We start from the raw sequence: 8,845 nt of genomic DNA on the forward strand, positions 1-8,845 counted from the left end.
TGAACCTGATTGGCATTAGTGCTGGGTAAGTAAATCAACTCTATTGTAACTCTATTGTAACTCTATTGCCACTAAGTATCATCTATTTGTCAAATGTTATTTTGGTGAATGTGATTTTTTTTGGTAGGTCGTGGGGCTTGAACTCTGGGCTTGGGCACAGTCCCTGTGCTGTTCAGCAAAAGGGGAGCACTCTACCACTTGAGCCACAGTGCCACTTCTGATATTTGAGTGGTTTATTGGAGATAAGAGTCTAACCGACTTTCCTGCCCGGGCTGGCTTTGAACCGTGATCCTCAGATCTCAGCCTCCTGAGTATTTAGGATTACATGCATGAGCCACTAGCACCTGGTTTGCGAATTTGATGTTTCAAAGTTTATTTGAAAAAGAATACACTTTCAGGAGATTAAATATTTTGAGAATGACAATATTTTTATACCACAGAATCAAGTTTTACTGAAGTACCTGTGTATTTTTTTTATTGCGAAAATACTGTACACAGGGGTTACAATTACATCGGCAAGATAATGAGTGCATTTCTTATCAAGCATTGTAGCCTCCTCCTTTGTTTCCCCTTCCCATCCCTTCGCATCCTCCCCCTGCTCCCCCGACCTGATCTTCCCCACCACCACCCCCCCGGACCAAAGTTGTAAAGTTTGTTTTTGACATGGCAACTTGTACATCTCACAGTGTTATTAAGCAATAAGGATCTTCTCAATTAATGGTTTTTTTGTGAATTACATTTGACCTCTAAGTCAAGTTTTCCTGGCCTTTATAGACCAATTGTGGATCTATCGTTCCAGGAGCTATTTTTCTGGCCCACTTATGCTGGACTGAAATTGTTCATTAATCATTAGGGGAGGGGTATTAAAAATAATCTTGTGACACTTTGTGATCTTGTTCACTCATATGGGCTGGTCATCTGTAAATTGAAAGTTTGAATTGCAGTACTTTCTCTTAGATTTTGTGATCTCATCCTTCATTTTAAGTTGACTTGCATTTCACTATTGCTTACTGCTAATTCCTGTTTCTCAAGGAATTGAGGCCCTGAAATATTATAGGAAATGAGAAATTGACATGGATCTTCAATTACTTTCTATTGGCAGGTTGCCTGGGCCTAGTAGAGAAGTCTTGACCCTGTTATCTGATGATGTGGGTAACTGGGACATGGGATCCTAGAACCCATACATTTTGCAGAAGAAAAATATCTTGCATACATGATATCAGAAAAATTTGCGTATAATCAATAGGTATGCTTCAGAAATATGGAGAAAAACAGTTTGGAACCAGCGAGTTAAAACAATAAACAGAGCAGCAGAGTAAAATCCTTTATAGTTTAGAGGAAAACAACATTTTTTTTTACCATGTGAATTCAGAAGAACAAGAACACTTAGAAGGTATCACAAGTTTATAGTGAAGACATTACATTGATACTTTTTATATTCTAGTATGTATTCTAAACCTAATTATTTATATTCCAATTCTCTTTATTGGAATAAATAATTATCAATTTATTTGTCAAATTATCAATTTATTTTACTAAGGTTCACTGTGTGAAATATGAAATCAGCACATATAAATATAAAATATCTAACTATATATAATATAATAAAAAGGGCACATGTTTTGCATTGTTCTGTTGTGGTTAGGGTATCAAAGACAACTCTGTTTTAAAGTATTATTGCATTATCTGTACCTCAGTGTTAGGTAGAGTTAGACCTAAAGCTTTAGCATTTGTAGAGGCAAGAGGAAACACTGTGATTAAAACATTACCAATTTAAGGCCTAATAATGAGGAGAAACATGGACTTCTCCTGGAGCTATGGAAATATTTGGTGATAGAAAGTCAGTAGTGTAAGTTCCTGCCTGGTTGGAAGGTAGACAGGCCAGACATCAGGAAATCATGCATATGAAGAATTTTTTCACCTTGGCGTTAACCTACTTTTGAAATGGTAGGTATAATAAACACTTAAATTTTGATAAAATACCTTCTAGTCTGAACAGTTCTGTCCGAACTGTTCATCTCTCTATGATCCCTTGTAACTAAGATTAGTTTTGTTCCAGTAAGACAATCTATGCTGTCAGGGTAGGATATTCTGGTTCGTCTGTTCCTACATGGAAGAAGGATAAAGGGTCAGGTAGACATTTGTGCCAGTAAGACCTCATTTGGGAAAATTTAAGCTGGAGAAGTTTAGAAGTAGCTCTTAAGCAAGGCTTACTTTGAAACTATTAGCTCCACAAAGCTAACTCAGTTACATAAATAAGTACTTGAAAAAGCCATCACCTTAGGACCTAGCTATAAGTGCTTCAAAGTATGATCAAATCTAAAATGAAAAAGCCTTAAAATTGTCATTGACAAAAAAAACACAAATGTGAGCAATTGACTGAACAATATAATTTTTTTCCACTATACACATTATTTTAGGGAAATAAGATCAATAGTATTGTTAGGAACAATAAGGTTTCCTTGCTACAAATAGGCACCCAAGGATATAAGCCTGTATAAAGATTGCATCATTAATTACTTAAATTTAGAGGATACTACCTGCTTCAGTAGTACGTATACCCAAATTACAACAATACAGAGATTAACATGACACTTGCACAAGGATAATATGGAAATATGTGAAGTATTCCATATTTTTCGTTCTTCAGTTGCAGAAATGAAAAACAGTTATTAAGAAGTTGATTGCAAAATTACAAGCGTAACAATATATGCAAGTGTTAGAATTAAGCATTAGTTTGACATCAGCGTATTAAATCTTCACCTTAGAAAGGCCTTTATATAGAATAACCTTTACAAAACTTTTGAAATTAGTTAACATTGTCATTTTATCCCAAAGAAACATACTACTATAAGAACCTAGAAAAAGGGACTGGGAAGGTGGCTCAGTGGTAGAGAGCTTGCCTTGCATGCTTGAGGCCCTGTGTTCGATTCCTCAGCACAACATAAGCAAAAAAAAGCCAGAAGTGGCGCTGTGGCTCAAGTGGTAGAGTGCTAGCCTTGAGCTGAAGAGCTGAGGGACAGCATCCAGGCCCAGAGTTCAGGCCCACGACTGGACCAAAATACAAAAACAAAAACAAGAACCTAGAAAAAAGTAATCTTAAATTTTCTATATGGAATGCAATCTGAAAGGACACATTTATTAATAAATATATATATTATAAAACAATGTTGAATTCAAAGTATATCTAGGAAAGAATGAAATAGATTATGGATATTATGCAAACACAGAATATAGAATATTTTAAAATATACTTTTTTCAGAAAAGAACCAGAAATATCTTTAGTTTCTGTACCACTCATTTCAACAGATAAGATCAAATTATTTCTGATTAAAAAATCTTAAACTGTGCAGAAATCATTACAGATGTACACAAACAACTCAAATACATTTTGACATCAAAGCCAGGCAATTCACTTGGAAAAATTCCACGGAATTTTTACATTAAGATATTGCTGTTATTTGGATTGTGAAAATATTTTGTATGGACACAAAGAATGGACTGGCATTTTGATGTTTAAGAAACATAACTGATATCTTAACTATGCTAAATAATGCTGCAATGAACATAGTTGTTCTGATAGCTTTAGTATGGTCTTGTTTGATGCCCCTAAGTAGATGAATGGATTAAGAAAATAGAATCCTATGGAATGGAATTTTATGCCTCCCTCAGAAAGAATGACATTGCCCCATTTGTTAGGAAATGGAAAGACTTGGAAAACAATATATTAAGTGAAGTAAGCCAGGCCCAAAGAAACATATATCCTATGGTTTCCCTTATTTGCAATAATTAGTATATGTCTGAGACAAGCAGAAATGGTCAGATAAGTTGATGTTAGGTGAAATGAACCCCAAGATAAGGATTCAAATGTTTTTTTTTTCTTTCTTGCAATTGTTTCTAACATATTTATAAGATGATTTCTTTGTTGCTTTGTATGTCCCTCTACCACCGTATAACCCCTGCTTTAATTGTATTTGGTGTTGGTATGATTTGTGGAGGGGAAGGAAAAAATCAAATTGTTTAAATAGGGATACAGGTTGACCCATTGCAACAATGAGATATACAAGATGTCATGTAGAAAAACGAACTTTACAACTTTGGCCAGGGGGAGGGTTAGTGAGGGGGGAGGGGAGTAGGGGGGAGATGAGAAGTTATGGGAAGGGGAAGTAAAGGAGGAGCCAACAATGCTTGGTAAGAAATGTACTCATTACCTTGCCCATGTAATTTTAACCCCTCTGTATGGTGTTTTCACAGTAAAATAATAAAATTCAACAAAAAAAAAAGATAAAAGAAAAGAAACTTAACCGAAACATTACAATTTAATAGAACAATTTGTACAGCCTTCCACAACTTCAAAGAGGTAGTGATGCATACTTATCCTTTTGGTAATATCAAAGGCAGTTTCTTCCAAGTTGTTCTTCAGACCTGGTTTGATATAATGTTTCAACAGAAGGAGATCCAGTGTATTTTTGCTATCTATATTCCCAGGAGCAAGATGCAAGGGAGTCAAGAGGCGTTTAGTTTGGGCATTGGTATCTGCATCATGATGAAGTAAGAAAGACACCACACTGGTATTATTACACGAGTCAGCACTGCACAGGGGTGTCCAGCCATTAACAATTTTTGCATAAATATCTGCTGCTTGAGCCACCAACTCATAGACAATGTATAAGTGTCCACTGTAGGCTTCCCGATGAAGAGGGGTATATTCATTGTCATCCCTAGTATTCACATAAGTGGCCTTTATGGAAGGTAGTCAGAACACTCTACTAAGCCGATTATTTTCAGCAGCTCAAAGAAGAAATTTGCTTGATCCTACTCCATTTTTTTTTCTTGCAATTGATACGATTTCTCACTTTTTCATTTTGTTACTCATCTTCATCAGAATTGCCTAACTAGAGACTTTCAGTGCCAGTGGGAATAAGGTGTCCATGTATTTCCCCAATATTTCATATTTTTTGAACTTGTGGGAAAAATACAGTGAATTTTCTGCATCTTTTTTTTCATGATGATTTATTTTCTCTTTTTACATTTTTATTATTCTAAGTCATTCTAACTGGAAAGTTGGGAATTGATGGAGAGCCGAGGAAAGATGTTCCTCCGTATTCAAATGTACAGACTGAAAATGAGGATCACTGTTGTCTTCATGTGCAGCTTCTTCCAGGAATGAGAAAATAGAGGTGGCTCAGGGGTAGAGTGTTTGCCTTGCATGTACGAGCAATGGCAGGTCATGTCCACTTTGCAGCCTTGTCATTCAGACCCACGGTGCAAAGAAAAAGACGTAATACCCCAGCCCTCTGAAGCTTGCCACTTTTTGTGGTATCCTACTTTATTTCTTCCTGCAAACCCTCAGGGCCTAGGATCCCAGGATCGGCTATGGGTCCAGAGACTGCACCACAGCCTAGGGTGATGGAAGCTGAGTCAGAGTTGCCACAACCTGAGTTCAAGCCCCATGGTTGGCAAAATAAAGAATAAATAAAACAATTAATTAACTATTTAACTAAATTAAAAAGAAATAAACCTCTCTAGTTTGGAATTTCTGCCAGTTTCCTTCCTTAGCCTGGGATTTGAACTCAGGGTCTTGGTAAATCTGTAGCAATGTGAGGGTAGGTGCAGAGTTGCCACTACTTGAGTTCAAACCCCGTGCCAGCCAAAAATAAAAAAAAGTCACTGAGCTCTGCAGGGGGAGTAGTTGTGGAGATGGGAGGGAAGGGATGGTAGGGGGAAAACAAACAAAGAGGAGGCAACAATGCTCAATAGGAAATGAACTCATGACCCTGCTCATGTAACTGTGATCCCTCTGTACAACATTTTTTGCAATAAAAATGTACAAAAAAAGAAACAATGTAGTGCTCAGAGAAGCACTTTGGAGGTAAGGTAAGGATGTCTGAAAAGCTGTACAAAATTCTACAGTGCTTTTTTAAAAAATGCTCTTTATGGAACTTAATGAACATAACTGCTTTCATTAAAAAACTTAAGCCACTGTCATGGAACTGGGGCCAGTATTTCTGTAATTGCTGTGATTTGATCTCACCCTCCAGGTAACTCTTTTGCACCATGGGTGAAGGGGAAGCTTACTGTCTTTGAGGAAAAAAATTCAGGCTAGAGTTCTGAGGCCCCAAATGAATGCCCTGCAATGGAAAAAAATATTTCTATACATGTGTAATATATGATATATACTTACATATGTATGTTTATTACATATTATTTTTATTATTGATTTTGTATTTTATTTTTTATTTGATTCATTTATTTATTGTTTATTGTATTTAGTATTACTGTACACATAATATTTAGTACATGTTTTACATCTATTATAAAATGATTCACAATAATTTAGGACATTGACTCATTTTCATTTATACTTTATTAAGTTTTGAAACATGATACATAATTAAATGGAAGCATTTGTTACAGTCTTCACATGTTTAGAGTCTCTCCCACAGATGAGTTTTGTCTTCTTTATCTTTGGACACCTTCCTATAGGGATTTCGTTAGATGATTTATAATCAGAGGCCTTTTCTTGAGGATAGGCAAGTTGAGGAATAAAATTGTAAGGGTGGGGCTAGAATTGTGACTTAGTGGTAAGAGCTTGCTCAGCATGCATGAATCCCATGGTTTGAATCCTCAGTACCACATACTCAGAAAAACTCAGAAGCTGTGGAGTGGCTCAAGTGGTAGATCTCTATTCTTGAGAAAAAGAAGCTCAGAGACAGTACCCAGGCCATAAGATCAAGCCCCAGGACTTTCAAAAATAAAAGTCCAGATTCTGGTGGCTCACATCTGGAAAAGTAGGAAAGCCTGTTAGACTCTTATCTCCAATGAACCACCAAAAGACACTGTGGCTCAATTGGTACTGTTTGCCTTGAGCTGAAGGGCTCAGGGACAGTGCCCAGGCTTGAGTTCGAGACACACAACTGGGAAAAAGTGAGGGTTAATCAAAGTATTTTTCCTATTTGCTAATTAAGAGAACGTTCTCTGGAAAATGAATGCTGATGTATACCAGAATTGGAGTCAGAGCTCAAGGTTCAAGTTTAGTAGATCCATATGCCCAGCCTCTGAGACTCTAGCATTATAACCTTGTGTGCTACAGGGTTCTGAAAGAGTTAATATGCTCCCCAAGCCCTTTGTGATAAGCAGTTGACTTGTACTGAAAATGTCATTACAGTTCTGAACCTAGCAGAGAATCAGTTGCTCACGCCCATCACCCTAGCTTAGGAGGCTGAGGTCTCAGGATCACAGGGTAAAGTCAGCCAGAGTAGGAAAGTCTATGACACTCTGACTTCCACTTCTGAAAGGTCAGATGTTCAAGAGCTTCCTGAGTTTCCCTTGGTGATGAGAATTTACTTGCACTCTAAATGTTCTTACAGTTCTCAAGCTATAGAAGCAGGAAAGAAACATTATTGACCCATCCTGGGTTCAAATTAAGTTCTCATGGTCCAAGCCCTAGCCCTGTTAGCAGGAAGAACTCCACTGTATCACTGTATTTGAAGGACAGAAAATAGTTGCAAAAGCCAGGCTAGGTGAAGAGACCAAGGCCTGCAGGATTAGGAGGCAGAAAAGACACACTCAACAGGAAAGTGAGCTGCAAAACCACTTATTCATTCCAGGCACAACCAGCAACGGGGGGGGGGGACTTCAAACATTTGTTAGAGTTACACCAGGGTCAGGCTTTTCTCAGCCTCTTCAAACAATGACTGATTAACCTTCCTCCCTCAGGTGAAGGGAGCCTCAAGCTATCTTTAGGTTACCAATACAGAGCCAGTTTAGTGTGTGAGTGTGTGGGGGGGGGGGCGGAGGAACAGAGTTGAAAACCCTGATCTCTGGTTTTAAGGAGTGGGTTTTTCACTCTTCATCTGTCAGATTTGAAGGCCCTTCTTCTACCTCGGTGAGTCCATTCTCCTTCCTTCATTCTGCCCATCATTAATGCCAATCCCTAGTCCAAGGAGAAGCAGGGCCGTTTCTCTTCTCTCTCCAAGCACCTTAGTTAGAACCTGGCTCTTCCCTCTTGGCTCTGGGGCCCTCAGGTGCCTGAGAAGCAGGAGAGAGACAGTCTTCCTGCTCTCTGGTTATGTGAATGCGATACTAGTATCCTGGAAAACTGCAGAAGGCCTCATGACTGCTAATTGTTCCCTTCTTCCCTCTTGACGTCCAAGAACAGATTCATCTATCATCTTTGTATCTATCTATCTATCTATCTATCTATCTATCTATCTATCTATCTATCTATCTATCTATCTATCTATCTATCTATCTATCTATCTATCTATCTATCTATCTATCTATCTATCTATCTACCCACCCACCTACCTACCTACCTATCTATCTCTTTGCCAGTTCTCTGTTGAACTCAAGGCCTGGGCACTATCTGTAGCAATCTATTACTTGAGTCACAGCACCACTTCTGGCTTTTTCTGTGTATGTGCTACTGAGGAATCGAATCCAGGGTTCTTGCATGCTAGGCAAACAGTCTCTCACTAATCCACATTCCCAGCCCCCTCATCTTTTTCTTAATGGTAGTTTTACATAAGTAGGCTGCCATTTTTCGTCCCCAAGTTAATTTTTCTGAATACCGGTTACCTCTAAGAAACCTGATCTTGTCTTCCCTTGCCTGATTTGTGATTGTTCGTGTGTTGGCCTCATAATAAAATGTAAATAAACCCTGCTGAGAGCCTAAGTGTGCATCATATAAGGACACTGGCCTGCAACCTTGGAAGAGAAAAGCGATGGGCCTGAAATGAAGATTATGATGCAGTTTGTGCAACAGGCATCTCTGAAAAATAAATCAGTAAATAAAAGCAGAAGCATTGCATATGGTCTGTTTCCACTCAGGGAGGTATTACA

At 38.0% G+C, this 8,845-nt stretch overlaps 1 non-coding gene across 1 annotated transcript; it reads left to right on the forward strand.

The window, feature by feature from the left end:
• Positions 1–2,533: 2,533 nt before the first annotated feature.
• LOC122115645 lies at positions 2,534–2,640 on the forward strand. The gene has a single exon (XR_006148827.1). It is a non-coding gene; the product is annotated as a U6 spliceosomal RNA (small nuclear RNA).
• The last annotated feature ends 6,205 nt before the right edge of the window (positions 2,641–8,845 follow it).

This window comes from Dipodomys spectabilis, unplaced genomic scaffold (genome assembly GCF_019054845.1).
Source record: "Dipodomys spectabilis isolate Male_0828 unplaced genomic scaffold, ASM1905484v1 ptg000123l, whole genome shotgun sequence".
Lineage (NCBI taxonomy): Eukaryota > Metazoa > Chordata > Mammalia > Rodentia > Heteromyidae > Dipodomys > Dipodomys spectabilis.